A 9287-nucleotide genomic window follows, 5' to 3' on the forward strand; every position below is an offset into this window, starting at 1 on the left:
CCTCCACATGTACCCATTCCCCAGATCAATTCTACCCCTATATCTGTTCAGTCCCCAGCCCCCACCACTGCTCCTTCTGGGGTTCTTCACCCTCTGTCCCAGACCGGAGGTGCAGTGGGGTCACCTCTCCCTCTTCTGGCTGAGGGGGGAGCTCCAGGGCTCTTTGCTCTCCTGTTCCCCTTCCCAGGCAGGTGCTGCAGGCAGGAGCGGGGAGGAGCAGAGGAGCTGTCCCGTCCTTGCTGCCCATAGGAGGGGAGGGAGAGCAGAGCCACCGTGAGCTGTGGGGCTCTTTCTTCTCCTTCTCCCCTCCCCAAAACCTCTCTCAGCTCCTGGCAGGAGCTCTGCCTTTCTTGGGTAACCGCTCTGATTGGCTGCTCTTTCCCAGGACGCGGGGCACTGGGGCAGCAGCCAATAGTGGGGGTTTTCCCACAGGCAGGGCTGATGTTCATGGGGGGCTGGAGTTCCTCGTGTCACCATGGTGGGCCGGATCCTGTGGCTGCAGAGAAGTGGCCAGCCCTGTAAAGGGGCCTGCAACTGCACAGTGCATCCTCCCAGCCAGGGCCACGTGCAATGGGAAATGGCTGCCTGTAGCGGGGCAGTTACCCCACTCCTGGGGAAAAAGGGAGGCGGATTGGGGAAGCGGCCACAGATGGGGCCACACCCAATCAGGCCACAGCTGGCCCTGATCTAAGGGCTGAGGGAGGAGCTGGGTCAGTCTCGCTCCAGCCTGGGAGCAGGAAGGACCTGGCAGCCTGGGAGCACAGGGTACCTGGGGCAGAGCAGTGCTGGGGAAGGGCAAGAGGAGCTCCAGACTGGCAATTCCCCAGGCTGAGGCCTTGGTAAGGCCGAAGGAGGTACTGGGGCTGTGGAGGTGCAGCCTGGGGATAGGTAGAGGCAGCTGGTCCAACCCCCTTGCCCATGATGAGTGGCCATTACAGACTGCAGTTTGCCCCAGAGAAAGGGGGCTAGATGACGGCTGGCAGAAGCCACTGAGGCAAGGTGGGCATAGGGGAAGGGGGTTCCCCTGGGAGGGGAGACCCAGAGTGTGGGGGGTGCTGCTGCAGGGCAGCACCCCAATGAAAGGGGCACCAGGGTCTGGGAGGGACATGTCTCACCTGCCGCAGGCCCCACCGGCCAGGAGGGGGTGCTCTGAGGTTGGGGAGCTAATTCCCAAGGCAACCAATCGGAGGCGCTGAGGCAGTGAACGCTCAGTCTGCTACACTGCCCCACGGCCTGCAGTGGCAGATTACCTCCAGGCGGTGCTGCCCAGAGGAGCTGTGGGGAATGCAGCTGATGTGGGCAGTGCTGTCACTGCAAACCCCAGTGAAGGGAGCAGGCGGATGCAGAAGGGGCATCACTAACAATGCCCAGAAGCAGGGCTGCCAGTGCCAACTTCATGAGCATCCCGAAGGGAAATGGATGGCACAGCAAAGGGGAATGACACGGCTGCCACACAGCCACCCCGCTTCATCTGGGCCTGGTCACCAGGCAGGGGGAGCTGGAGTTGTCATTACTGCCCTGCTTGCTGCATGCAGCTCTGGGCGCCAGCTCTGCCAGGCTCTAGGCTCGCCCGGGCCTGCTCTAGCTCGCAGTGCAGAAAGGAGAGAGTGTGAGAGAGGTCTGTTAGCTCAGGGCTGGAACATCACTGCTGTGGGAGGGGTCCTACAGTGCGAGGCAGCACCTGGGGCTGGGATAGAGGCTCTGAAGCCAATGCGCCTTCCACGGAAAACACCATTAGGAAGCACAGGGGCAAAGAATTTCCAGCAAAGGCTGGCCATCCCCCTGTAAGGGTCTGAATGAAAGCTTCCCTGACAGCTAGCTGGGAGAGGGAGAGACTTTGGATATGTTTATGTAAATACTGTTTGCTCCTGCTCTGCTGAGATATCCAGCAGATAGAGTGGTGTTTTACTCAAAGCAATGAAGTTTGGCTGGTGTTGGGTTACACATCCCATTAGTACTGAATGCAGGGGTACTGAAATGCTGTTACCAATGTTGTAATTATTATAGGAATACAGGGAAGCAGGATTGTGCTTAACCTGTCCCAAATGAGGGGGGCCACCTCCAGCCGAAAGGGCCTCATTAAGCCAGGGGCTTGAATGTCAGAGGCCTGGGAAGGTAAGAGGGTGGGTGACAGGTATCTCAGCTAGAAGGGTCCTCCTTGTCTGGTTTAACCTGTTCCTCCCCACTGTTCAAATAAAGAGCTAAATAGAATCATAGACTTTAAGGTCAGAAGGGACTATTATGATCATCTCGTCTGACCCCCTGCACAACACAGGCCACAGAATCTCACCCACCCACTCTTGTAACAAGCCCCTAACCTATGTCTGAGCTACTGAAGTCCTCAAATCTTCATTAGGAGCCTCTTTTGTTGTTTTAAATGCTCAGTCAGAGCTGAAATCACTCGAGCTGCAGCAGTGTCTCTGCCCAGCCTGCAAAGAGCTGGGAATCGCGGAGAGACGGACGTGCGGAGGTCGGAGCCGAGAGGCAGGTGGCAGCAGAAGGGGACTGACAGTGGGCTGGGGAATGCTCTAACAGAACCAATCAGCCTTCTGGGGCATTAGACCTTTGCTTTCCCTACTGGCCCAGGTGTGTCCCGGTGGGAAGAAGAGTCGATACTTGGGTCCTGGAAAGGGTTGGATTGTTGGATAGGGCCGTAGCTCCTCCTGGACGCTGCTGTTCAGGGAGCACCCGGAGCGCGTGTGAGCTGTAATGATAAGAGGAGTAATTCCCAGCGCCTCGCATCAGTGGGTCTCACAGGACAAAGGAGTCAGCATCATTATCCTCATTTGGAAGATGGGGACACTGAGGCACAAAGGGGCTTGGCCAAGGTCTCCCAACAGGCCAGAGCTGGGAACAGAACCCAGGTCTCCTGAGTGCCAGGCCAGTGCCTCACCCAGCAGCCCACACTGCTGGCTGCTGCAGGTCTCCACAGCGGCTATCATAGTGCCCCCTGCTGGCCTCTGGATAGTTGCCGCCACACTGGTTTCCTTAGCCTCAACTACTGTCCTGACCCAATGAGGTGCCATCCCGCCTCCACCAGGTTTGGCTAGATCTTGAGCAACATCGAGATGTGACCCTGGGGCTCCTCCTTTCGCCCCTGCCCCAGTGGGTCAGTTTCCTTCCTCACTTTATTCCTTCTCTTTCTCATCTTTCTTGCTTTGCATTCATTCTAACGGGCATCTGGCTTGGCTGGCCAGGACAAACCTCTGCTTGCATCCATGCTGCTATCAGAGGGGTAAACTGGAATCAAGACCTTTTCCCTCTTCCAAGCCCCCATTACACCAAAGGGAGAGGAGGCGCCCAACCCCCCTAGGCAGTCTCAGAAATTGCAACCAGCTTGATGCAGCTCTTTGCACTGAAGGTCTGTACCCTGCCTGGCCTTGCTCTGCTCCACTGGGGTAGTCTAAGTGATTGGGAACCGCCCCCCAAGGGCAGCAGGCTGGGGGAGGAAAGTTCAGGTAACCGGTCTCCTGCTGCTCCCGCTTGGCACCCAGCCCAGCAGCACTGGGACAGCAGCATCCCCACCAGCGTCCCAGAGCTGCGCTGCATGCGGGGCAGCTCTGGAGCCTGAGGTGTCCTGTTCCAGGCTGAGAATCTCAGCACAGGGCACAGGCCTTTCTGGGCCTCTGGAGCACGTCTCCAGGTAATTGCTAGTCAGGAGCTGGTCGGGGGGCCATGCTCAGAGCTGTATTCAGCCCTGGCCCTCAACGGCGCGGCTCTGTTGACTCTGGTGGGATGGGCCCGCTTGTCCAGGGCTGGGTTTGGCCCAGCTTGTGTTACAGTGACTCCTGCCACGGTCAGGGTGGCGCACGCAGCAGGATCGCACCCCCCACCCCACCTCAGCCCTCGTCCCAGCGCAGCCATGTCTGGACGTGATGGGCAGGGACCAGCCGAGAACAGCTTGGCGGGGACGTCCAAGGAGCTGGGTCTGGTTCACGGAGCTGAAGCTGGTACGAACCAGCCTTCCCAAGGGCAGACTGGAAGGAGTACAGGGATGAGGAGCATTAAGAGCTGCATTAAGAGCTGCGAGGGACATGGGAACGTGTCTCAGCTCCTGGAGCAGCGAGCTCCAAGCCGGCTGCCAAGGACAGCTCTCTGCCATGAGTCAGACCTAGCCAACGGTCAGGGCAAACTCCCCGGTCACAGGTTCCCTTTGCATTTGGCTGTGCAGAGCAGGCCAAGCGGGGAAGCTCTCAGCATCCGACGGCAGGGCACGTGCAAGGGGTGGGTGACGAATGGCCCCGATCTATAGAGACGCCGCCATGGGCCAAGCCGCTCTGAACTCAGCAGAAAGCCACCAACACCCCAGTGCGGCAGCGGATGGGCAGCAGCAGCGCACCCAGCCTCTGCCAGAGACTGGGGCCAGGATTCATTCCAGAAAGGCACCTCCCAGGGCGCTGCCAGGCTGCCACATCCTGACAGGCACAAGCCATGTATGCAGCTGCCAATGGGCTCAGAAAACCTGCGGTCACCGTTCAGGTCAGGGGAGGGGCCCAGCGAGAATTCACGGCAGGCCCCCTCCACACAGCTGGCAGTGCCCCTGTTACACCATCATGCCAAAGGTCTATCCCAGCTCATGCCATCCTCTCCCTCCCCAGCCCCTGGGGCTGTGCAGGGAGGGGGGTTTGGCTGGTCTTCCCGCACCCCTCTGGTCCCCACTTGGAGACTCCTGGTGCGTCTTCCTCCACATGCCACTCGGGGGAGGGAGAGACTGGGTGGCCTGCCCCTGCCCTTAGGCATGTCGGAGCCCCATCTAGCCCCCTCACCTGTTTCCAGCGGCAGCTGGGCCAGCAGATCCAGGAGGTGCGATGATCCCGGTGATTCTGGGGCACAGCAGAGAAAGGGAGCAAACCGGCAAGGAGCAGGAAGGAAAGGTCAGTGTCTCACCATGACCCCAGCCATGCCAGCCCCATAGCCACAGCAGCTGAGCCCCTCAGCCCCACAACAGCTCCTGGACACTGAGGAGATCTTCTCTGGGTCCCTATAGACGGGGCAAAACTGCCAGCGGGACAGGTTCCCCGGGGAATCCCAGCCCCAGCGCTAGGGCCAGCCCGGGCCTCACATCATGCTCCTAAGGGTGGACGTGGGCTCTGGCTGGTTCCTGGCCAGAGTGAAGCCCATACGGCAGGCCCAGCTCCTGAGGCCATTCTGCCACGGCCCCTCAGAGCACCGCCCTGGGGACAGGCTAGTGATGGATAGGGGCCTGTGCCCAGGGGCCCTGGCTGATAGGGGGACTCTGGAAAATGGGTACCCCAGCCCACAGCAGAAACCTGCCACTGGGTGGCAGAAGCCCAGGGCCCTAGCAGAAGCCATGGAGCAGCCTAGGACTCCAAACCTGGTCCCCAGCAGCAGCACCGGATGGGCAGGAGGGGCGGGGGAAGCCCCAGTACGCGGTTGGAGGCGCTCTCGCTCCCCTCTGTGGTCCCGGGGCCATGGTGGGGGGGACAGAGGTTCTCCAGTCTTGTGGCTGCGGGGATGGAGGGGTTGGGGGGGTAGAGGGGACAGAAAGAAGTGAAGGAGGGGCAGGGCAGCAGTGAGCAGGGGGCAGAATGGGACGGGACGCGGCAAGGCCAGGGAGGAAGGGGCGGAACGGGGACAGGGCTGAGGGTGGAAGGAATGGGCATGGCCAAGGTTCAGGCACCAGGGGCCCCCCACTTGCTCTGGCCCAGGGCCCCAGGAAACCTTAATCCACCTCTGGGACTGACAGCCAGTGTATGCCTGCCACAGGTGAGTCTCGCGCCGCAGGAGAAGGGAGGGAGCCAGCCATAGTATCAGCACTCCTGGGCACTGTCCTAGCACCCCTCTGCCTCGTGTGCAGGGCCTGGCAGCCAAACAAAGGGGAGTCTGGGGCCAGCCATCCCCACACAGGCTCCCCCGAGGACGGGCAGTTCACACAGCCAGAGGGGGTAAAACACGGACTCCCCCCCCCCCGCAGATAAAGGACAGACACCCTGGGCAGGTGAAACATGCTCTTGGCCCCAAGCGTGAGACACAGGGACCCCCCCAGGCGTGTAATACACAGACCCCCCCCCCGAGGTGGGTGACACAGGGACCCCCCGTAGGATGGGTAGATGCAGCAGTGACAATGCTGCCAATGGTCCTGGTAGCATCCATCAGTCTCTGATTCACTCTCTCTCTTTGCTCCCAAGGAGCAGGCATGTTTGCGTATTTGTTATTTCTATTGTGGGAACAGCCCTCAGCTCTCCACTAGCGCTTTCCAGCCATGGATCTCAGCGGTTTTCCAAAGGAGGGGAACGTCTGTGATGCAAAGCACCCTGTATTCACACACTGGTGGGACAATCATTGTACAGAATAAGCCTTGTGAGGTGTCATTTGAAATCGAATAACTCACTGGGCAATAACGTCGGGGTGAAATGTGCATAGCAGCATGATATGTAAAGTTCCAAAATCCCCCTGTGTGATGTTATTAGCACATGTTCAAAACCAGACAGCCCCGCCCAGGCAAGGGTTGTTAAATGGGGTCTATCCTAAGTGCTTACAAAAAGAAAAGGAGGATTTGTGGCACCTCAGAGACTAACCCATTTATTTGAGCATGAGCTTTCGTGATGCATCCGATGAAGTGAGCTGTAGCTCACGAAAGCTCATGCTCAAATAAATGGGTTAGTCTCTAAGGTGCCACAAGTCCTCCTTTTCTTTTTGCGAATACAGACTAACACGGCTGCTACTCTGAAACCTAAGTGCTTACCTCACTTTACATACCTGGAGTAAACAGGGTCCCCGAGGCAGCGTGGGGAGGAGATGGCAGGAAACAGAACAATGTGCATTTTAGCAAACACAAGGGGGGGGACAGGAGTATGGCACATCCATCAGCTCCAGACTCCGTGTGGCTGCCTCCCAGCTTGGATACACCTTACTTTGAGGGGTGGCCTTCAGCAGAGTCCATTTCAAAGGTCCACTAGGCTATAAAAGCGAGGGGCAGAGAACCCCAAGTTTTATCTCATTCACCCTCTCACCTATATCTGTGCTATTGAAGTCCTCAAATCGTAGGTTAAAGACTTCAAGGAGCAGAGAATCCTCCAGCAAGTGACCCGTGCCCCACACTGCAGAGAAAGGCAAAAAACCTCCAGGGCCTCTTCCAATCTGCCCTGGAGGAAAATTCCTTCCCGACCCCAAATATGGCGATCAGCTAAACCCTGAGCATATGGGCAAGATTCACCAGCCAGATACTACAGAAAATTCTTTCCTGGGTAACTCGGATCCCACCCCATCTAATATCCCACTTGATGACTGCCTGTTCTGTTCATTCCCTCTGGGGCACCTGGCACTGGCCACCGTCGGCAGACAGGACACTGGGCTAGATGGACCTTTGGTCTGACCCAGTCTGGCCGTTCTGATGTTCTTCTTGTGTAACCCCTTTTCTCTGCAGTGTTTGCTTGAACCCTGACTCTGGCGCCGAGGTTCCAGACAGGATCGCAGGCACGTGAGCGCTCACGTTCTGCGCCCCCAGGAAAGCAGCTAATGCCACTCACCAGCCCTGCTGCTGGAGCTAGAACAGTACACCGATGACCAAGGAAACATCTCCCTGCATCGTGGGACTGTCTCTGGCAGGGGCTTTGTGAGCTGTGGTGGTGCGTGAGCCCCGACCACTTCCCAGGTGACCCCGTGCTGTGAGTGCCCAGGCTGGGTACAGCTGGCTGCTCCGGGCGTTGCTCTTGGCAGGGCTCCCTGCATTCTGCTCGCTGGCTGAGTGTGTCTCACCGAGGGTGAAGGTCTTTGTGGTACTTTGCTTCTGTGCTAATAGCTCAGCAGGTGCAAATGCCCAGCCCCATGGAGCTAGGCCGTAGGCGAACACCTACCCCAGATAGGACCAGCTTTCCTGGGCGAGATGCACACCTGACACGCTGAGCTGCTTTGAGAGCCCGGCCCCGCTCAGGTGGGAACGTCCGGCAGGAATTGGGCGTGCTTTGTTCCAGGTGGGCCTTGAGTGGTTGATTGGAGGGAAGGATTTGAGCCAGGGCAACTGCTTCAAGCCAGCAGCCTTATAAAAAAGCAGCCAGTTGCAAACCGAGTGAGCTGCGGACAGAGGAGAAGCAAACAGGGAGTTTGCCTGCGGGGGGGGGGAGTTCCCACAGAGTTTTTGCCTTTCAGGCTTCTGGGAGCAGTAAATACAACATCTGAAGAGGCTCTTAGATGGAAGACAATATGGATAGTGAGCGATCAGCTGATGTGACCTGCGCAGGATGTGCCGTGTTTGTCTTTCTCCCAGAGGATAGAAGTGACTTCGTCTGTGTGAAGTGCAAGCTGGTCTCCATATTGGAAGAGAAGGTTAAAGGACTAGAGACCCAAGTATCAACCCTGCGTTGCATCAGAGAAAATGAAGACTTTCTGGACTGGATAGAAGTCAGCGTTCGGTTGTGCAGGCACAGCGTGCTGAAGATTCAGAGAGGGCAGTGCAGACTGGGGAAGAAAACTGGCAGCGTGTGACCTCCAGAAAAAGGAAGAGGAGAACCCATGTACCCCCAGTGCTGATAGAGATAAGAAACTGGTTTCTGGCTCTCTGCACAGGTACTATGGTGGAGATTGGTTTGGAAGAGTCACCTGAGGGAAGGGATCAGAAGGAGACCCCCTCAACCAGAAGGCATGGGATGCATTGTCCTAGGGACCACCACTCCCCAGAGGAGGAGACGGGTGGTGGTGTTCGGGGACTCCCTCCTAAGGGGGACGGATTCATCCATCTGCCGTCTAGACCGGGAAACTTGAGAAGTGTGCTGCTTGCCTGGAGCTAGAATTCAGGATGTGACAGTATCTGCCGAGACTGATCGAGCCCTTCGGACCGCTACCCCTTCCTACTTCTCCACATAGGCACCAACGATGCTACCAAGAATGACCTTGAGCGGGTCACTGCAGACTACGTGGCTCTGGGAAGAAGGATAAAGGAATTTGAGGCACAAATCGTGTTCTCGTCCATCCTCCCTGTTGAAGGAAAAGGCCCAGGTCGGGACCATCGAATTGTGGAGGTAAATACATGGTTACACAGGTGGTGTCAGAGAGAGGGCTTTGGATTCTTCCACCATGGGATGTTGTTCCAGGAAGAAGGATTGCTAGGAAGAGATGGAATCCACCTAACGAAGAGAGGGAAGAGCATCTTCACAAACAAGCTGGCTAACCTAGTGAGGAGGGCTTTAAACTAGGTTTGCCGGGGGATGGAGACCTAAGCCCTGAGGTAAGTGGGGAAGTGGGATACGTGAGGAAACACAAGGAGGAGGGTGCAAGAGGGGAGGCCTCCTGATTCACACTGAGAAAGTAGGGCCATCGGCTAGTTATCT

The sequence above is a fragment of the Lepidochelys kempii genome, chromosome 25 (assembly GCF_965140285.1).
Source record: "Lepidochelys kempii isolate rLepKem1 chromosome 25, rLepKem1.hap1, whole genome shotgun sequence".
Classification (NCBI taxonomy): Eukaryota; Metazoa; Chordata; order Testudines; family Cheloniidae; genus Lepidochelys; species Lepidochelys kempii.